General features: G+C 37.3%; 1 protein-coding gene across 13 annotated transcripts in view; it reads right to left on the minus strand.

Annotated features, from left to right (window-relative positions):
* The window catches only part of LOC127411478 (neurexin-3a-like), a 501,739-nt gene extending 497,415 nt beyond the window's left edge, over positions 1 to 4,324 (minus strand). For all 13 annotated transcript variants that reach the window (XR_007892290.1, XR_007892289.1, XR_007892288.1 and 10 more), the window contains exon 1: positions 4,166 to 4,324. The gene's annotated coding sequence lies outside the window, so the exon portion shown is untranslated. The remainder of the gene's footprint in view (positions 1 to 4,165) is intronic.
* Between the last annotated feature and the right edge of the window lie 2,234 nt (positions 4,325 to 6,558).

The following is a 6,558-nucleotide window of genomic DNA, read 5'->3' on the forward strand; positions in this document are numbered from 1 at the left end:
AAAAAAAAAGTGTATTATTATTATTATTACATGTTTTAGCAATCCTGAATTACCATAGCATGAAGGATGTAGTAACAATGCAATTCTGGTTCACAATAATGTTCTTAAAAGAACCTGTCTCATGTACATCCAAAATAACATTGTTCTATAAGTGTGAGAGAAGACTCACATGCTCTGCTAGTCCTTGGCGTTCAACCAACACAGATTAGTAAGACTTTTGTGAAGGTAAAATGCAGCCCTATGTGCATAAATGAACAGGCTCCAATTACAAGGCAACATGCTAGGTGTAACCTAATAGACATCTAATATTGCCTGTGTCCTTGCCAAAGGAGTAGGTAGCAGGTACAACAGAACAATAGTGATACCAGCCCACGCAATTCAACCAAGCCGAAACACAATGCATGCTGTCAGAGGCAGATGCCTGCTCTGCCTGCTGCAGCTGAAGAGGGAAAACAGCGAGCGACTGGGTGCTTCTAACAGATACTCCACGTTGGCTCACACCCACACCTCAAAATATGCACGTGTGCTTTCTCTGTTCTTTTTTTTATTATTTATTTATTTGAGCTAGGAGGAGAGATGTGAAAAGGCTAAGGTGAGCACATCATTGTCCTCATTGATAGCTATGTGATTGACACATCCCTCTGGGAACAGCACACGACACCACAAAATAAAAATATTGCATTTGGATCCCATTTAAATAGCCAGTGAGTAGGAGTGGGAGATGTAATGGTGGGGGGGGGTGGGGTGGGGGGGGCCTTAATGATAGCAGGCCCAACCATTCATCAGACACACAAAGCTGGGTTTTACCACAGGTGCCTCAATTATGCTCTTCCATTAGGCATTACACCAGAAGAGCTGCGACAAAATGTCCTCCAGTGTGCCCTGATGATATCATGGAGGCTCACGGAGGAGGTGCACGACACTTCAGAGGCGTAATACTGTGCACGACACAGTTGCCTGTCGAGCTTCCGTGTGTTGGAGTGGAGGTGTGGGCGAGGTAAAGCTGGGCCAAAATGGATGACATCAGCATCCGCATGGTGCTCTCCTCCTGAGCTGCCAGCCGATGAGAGGGAGGGGTGAGGCTCCTACCTGGCCTCAGCCAGCCTCCCTCCTGTGACCCAGAGTGGGTAGGGTACTACCAGCAAATCCAAAACAAACCACTGCAGGGGAACAGCAACTTCTGAGCAGACTAGTTTTGCAACAGTCGTTGATAGCATTACATCACATTACTAAAAACACCAGACTTATGACAATATTCACTACAACACTCCTTTTAATCATTACCACAGAACCAGTTTTGTAATTTCTGAGCATATGCGACTGTAGTAATGGTGAGGACTGTGTGTATTATATTGGGCTGTGATCAAGACAGAAAGATCACGTCACACTGCAGTGTATTGGGAAGGCAACGCACATGAGATCGAGTGTTTAAGCCTGAGCACTACACAACGCCAATAGCATTTTTGCCAATAGCAACACAGAAAAAAGGCGATTGGGGGGAGGGGTACGCAAAGCGCTGGTAAAACTATAATCATTATAAGTGAAAACATAAAAACAAAACAAAAAATGTTATAGTGTGCATTTTTTAAGTTCTTGAAAAAAAACGGTAGGCTATATTCTAGAAATAAATATTAATATTATTCGTTTTAACATAATCATACGATTTTTTACAATTCTTAAATGATCGATTTTGAACTATTGTAGGCTAATTCGTTTATCTTTAAGAGAAAAAAAATACCTCCGTTAAATTAAAAGCATTTGGCAGTCTTGTCTTGATATTAGAGGTGAGGTTATAGATCAGCACTCGTGAGAACGAACAGTCAAAAACATACAGATGTATCCGCAGAGGGACGTGAGCCGTTTAAAAACGACACAAGAAATATTTAAACGTTCAAAACGTAAAAATGTGTTTTTATATATATTGGGTTATTTTATGTCTTGTTTATTTTAAATATGCCAACAAATAGATGTGAATAAATATTATGATCAATTAAATAATAATTCATAATTAAATTAACATTTTAAAACAGAATTATAATAATAACTTTATAGGCTTCTATACTTAGATATTTCGATTTTAAAACAACATTTACATTGTTTACATTGTTAACACGTTTCAAGGCGGATGTGAGAATGAATAATAATCATAAAATATGCTTTAATAAATGTAAACAATAAAAACAATAAATAATCAACATAGTAATTTGCCATTGGTAGGCTACATATTAATACTATTGTGTGCAAAACACGTGGCATATCAGTCACACATATACACATGAACATAAACGCACACTTCGATTAACTAGTCTACATTGTGGTAAGGAGACATTGCATTATATTTTACAGAGGTCACACACAACAGCACCGGTTGACAATCTGGCCTATATTTTGGCGTTCAATGAGAAAATAAACACGGTCGAATAAATGTAGGACGTATAATTTAAATCTAGACATACATGTTTATTGTTATTTCTGTTAGCTCAGGAATAATTCGTTGATGAAACTGTGCATGACAAGGCCGCGCTCAGGAAATATAATTTTTGCCCTGCAAATTCAGCACAAACTTTTATGCATCCTTTAATAATAATAATAATAATAATAATAATAATAATAATAATAATAATAATAACAATAATAATAATATAAAATTGGTAAAAAATAAATAAATAAACCCAGAAATAATTTTGACAAAACATGTAGCCTATTAAATGTATTACAAAGTATGAGCCTGTACAGCCTATACGAAATTAGTCAGCGTATGTATGTGTGTGTGTGTGTGTGTGTTAAATAAAATGCCTTTGTGTGCGATGGTGGATTATTACCAAAGTCTATGAAATTCTAAGAGATCTTAAACTAACCACTACAAATGAATTAGAAATAAATAAGATGTAGACTCGACCGCTTAAGCAAATGCAAGACAAAAGAGCTGAACCGGACTATTAAATGTACTGATGTGTCAAAACTCCTTTCAAAAATTTCCCTTGCATTTGAAATTGTTTTTATTTTTTTTTTTTTTTTTTTTTTTTACATGACCACAAGACAATTATTTACATCAAATAAATTTAAAGGTTTGTATAGAATTGTTTTAAATCATTGCAGGGTGTGAGAACAGCCAGCATCAATCTCAATTATAAATATTTTAATAAACTGCCTTGCTAGAATTTCCCGGCACATTTAAGGGTCGAAAACAACAATAAAGTATTGCACCTAGCATATGTGCACTTATCATAATGGTAAAATGTATTAGGCTAAACACACACCGTTAATCTATACCTAACTAAATTCGGGTAATTTTTAGAATATATTTTGTTCTAAAAATACACGAACAAATCATGGACATGCTGTTCTGGTACGCTTGACCAGTCCACGTCTAGGTGCACCCATACAAGATAGACTGAAGGATGGAGTTGCAGTGGGCAGACGTGCTGTTTGTCTTGAGTGGCATTTGAACATGATGCCCCCTGCATGTGCTCCACAGACACCTGAGAACTCTTATACATTATTCAGAGCTTCTTTTACAGATTAAGAATAACACGAGACTCCTGAGACCAAAGCGCCAAATTTTTGTTACATATTCACAGGGGGTCGTTTTTTTTTTTTTTTTTTTTTTTTTTTTTTTTTTTTCGTACATCCCACAACAACACAGGACTAGATAGCGCACTTTACTTAAAATAAACGAAATATGTTGTGATATTTCAAGCAATATATAATAAAAGGACATTTTGAAAGGTTTTGCTCTCCATAGCTTGCAAACCGGTCAACTCTGACTAAAATGTTCTACTTATCCACATTGTTACCTATGCTGGTTTGTAGAGGATGATTTGCTATCCTTAAAATTTATAAATACACGAAAACGTATTTTCAAAGTCCGACAGTGTGTGTAAAACATGTTTTTTATTTCTTTTTTTTTTTTCTTTTCTTTTTCTTCACGGACTCTGAATTTTATGCATTAAACCATTCTGTGGTTTGATATTATCCCGCTTCCCCGCGAAACAACACGAATGACATTTGTTTCGACTACGTGCAACAGACTACATTTACAGAATTAAAAGTAAAACTATTTATAATAATACCGAGAACAATGTCAAAGCAAGTCGACTTAGTGTAAATACTCGAAGTCAGTGATGTTTAATCGATTCTGTACCAAAACAAGAAAGAGACTAACCTCAGTTTTCGTACAAAAATATCCCAAAGCGTAATAATCCACATTACATTCCCTTATTCGGTCCACGTCACTAAAAATAACAGGTTTTGAAGGTCTTGTGAGGATTTGTTTTACCCGCGTGCACTTTCCTCTTTCTGCGTTCGCGTGCAATTACAGAGAGCCGCGCGCTTAGTGAGACTGATGGGCAATCACGAGATTTTCACACACGCGCCGCTCGACCCCGCCTTCCTCTTACGGCGAGGCTCGAGCCATTTAAAGGTGTAGTAAAAACCGTGGGAAATGAACTTCGCCAGAAAACAAGTCAGTGTCTGTTTGAAGCGACATGTCTAGGTAGGAAAAGGAACTCGGATTGTCTGTGGAAACGGACATGTTTGCTTATTTAAGATGTTTGGATTCGCGCCCTCACAGACACGCGCCGTTTGTTAAGGCTGTCATCCTCTTCGCTTTCCTAATGAAGCTTAGCGAAAGAAATTCGCTAAATTGAAATGTTATTTATGTATTTAGCAAACAATGTCCGCAAAACGCTTTTTGTGTCATCCTTTTCTCTGTTTTATGTACAGAAAGAGGCCGCTGTCCTTGGTGCTGAACTTTCACGTGAACGCTACTGAAACTATTGGCTACTTTGAACAAATTCATCAGTTGATGCATTTTGAGTTATGAAAGAGTATGACGCATTTTTCCACATAGTCACGTAAGTGAAATTTAAACGCTTCAAAAAACGAACATTGCGATCGATAGGCGTTGACCATGTCATTGATTTGTAGCCCAAATTATCCATCATAGATCCGATTGAGCGCGTCTCAATGTTTTATGGATCGAACCTCTCCAGCCTGCAGATCCAAGCTCATCTAAAACTGTATGATAAGTGTTTAAGGCAGTGCAAATGTTGCAATGAAACTTAAAGCACTTATCACATGCAGAGCTTGTGTCCCTGTGAGATGACCAAGTTTGGTCTCATTCACACCATGTGCCTTTTTAGGTAGGTTATGCCTGTCAATTCCTGTTTTCACCCACAATTAAGAAGTCTTGAGGCATCTGCAAGCCTTTTGTGACAGATTGGCTCTCTTTGTCCTCTTCATGACATGTGAGACACTGCACTAAGACAAGCCTTGCAAACCACTATCCAACAAACAGTCCTTTCACCTGAAAGCTTGACATCTCTTACTCATTACCCACCTATTTCCTGTTTTCCCTATAGTAGTACACAACCACAAGGCCATGTGTAACTATTGCTTTTTTTTTTTTTTTTTTCCTATGTCCCTGGTCTTGTGCAAACTCATGTCCCTTTAGGCTACTGCATTGGTTGAGATACAAGAGCAGAGATACAGACCCAATGAATCCCGGAAATAAAATCAGATAAAAATGCCTTACAAGATGCATGTTAAAGGTACAAAATTCAGGGCAAGAAATTGAGGGCACAAATGTAATAAAGACCCCATGTAATAACTTTTGGTCCAAAATGTAATGAAGGCCTTCATCAACTATACTAATATCCTCATAACTATTATTAGCTGTGCATTAACATTACATTTCCATATATGTTAATATATGCAAACACAATCTTGAACCAGCTTACCTAAAATATATAGTTCATTGTTAGTTCATGATACATAATATTCACCCAAAAATGAAAATTCTCTCATCATTTACTCGCCCTCATGATATCCCAGGTATGTATGGCCTTTTTTCTTCAGCAGAACACATTTGAAGAAAAATAAACAAATATCTTAGCTCAGTAGGTCCTTAAAATGCAAGTGGATGGTGATCCGACTTTTGAAGCTCCAAAAATCACAGACAGCATAAACGAGCTTTTGGTGCGAAAAGTGAATTATTTAAAAAAAAATTTTTTTTTTTTTTTTTTTTAACTCTAAATCATCGCTTCCGGTCAGCAGCAGTATGCGTGTGTGACATAATCACGTTGGCATGTGATACATGCGAGAACTGATGCACGTGCGACATACCCGTAAAAGCAGTACTGTTTACAAGTGAGTAGGAGGAATGCTGTACAGAAGCTTTGTTGCTTTTGGTTTAGATCTGTATTTGTATCGGCTTCTTTCACAATGTTGCATTTGTGTGCTTATCCTGGATGTCTCAAGCAAGAGAAGAACGTGAGATTACGTCCGTAACATGCCAACGTGAATATGTCACACGAGGGACCGTGTGAACTCAGCCCTCTCATGAAGCTTACCGGAAGTGATGGTTTATAGTTAAAAAGTACTTAAATATTGAACTTTTCCGCATAAAAATTATCATATCTCTTTAGAAGACATTAATTTAATGTAACATAATTTAAGTAGTATGGATGACGTTTATGCTGACTGTCTGTGATTTTTGGAGTTTCAAATGTCAGATCACCATCCACTTGCATTTTAAGGACCTACTGAGCTGAGATA

Source organism: Myxocyprinus asiaticus, chromosome 20, assembly GCF_019703515.2.
Source record: "Myxocyprinus asiaticus isolate MX2 ecotype Aquarium Trade chromosome 20, UBuf_Myxa_2, whole genome shotgun sequence".
Lineage (NCBI taxonomy): Eukaryota > Metazoa > Chordata > Actinopteri > Cypriniformes > Catostomidae > Myxocyprinus > Myxocyprinus asiaticus.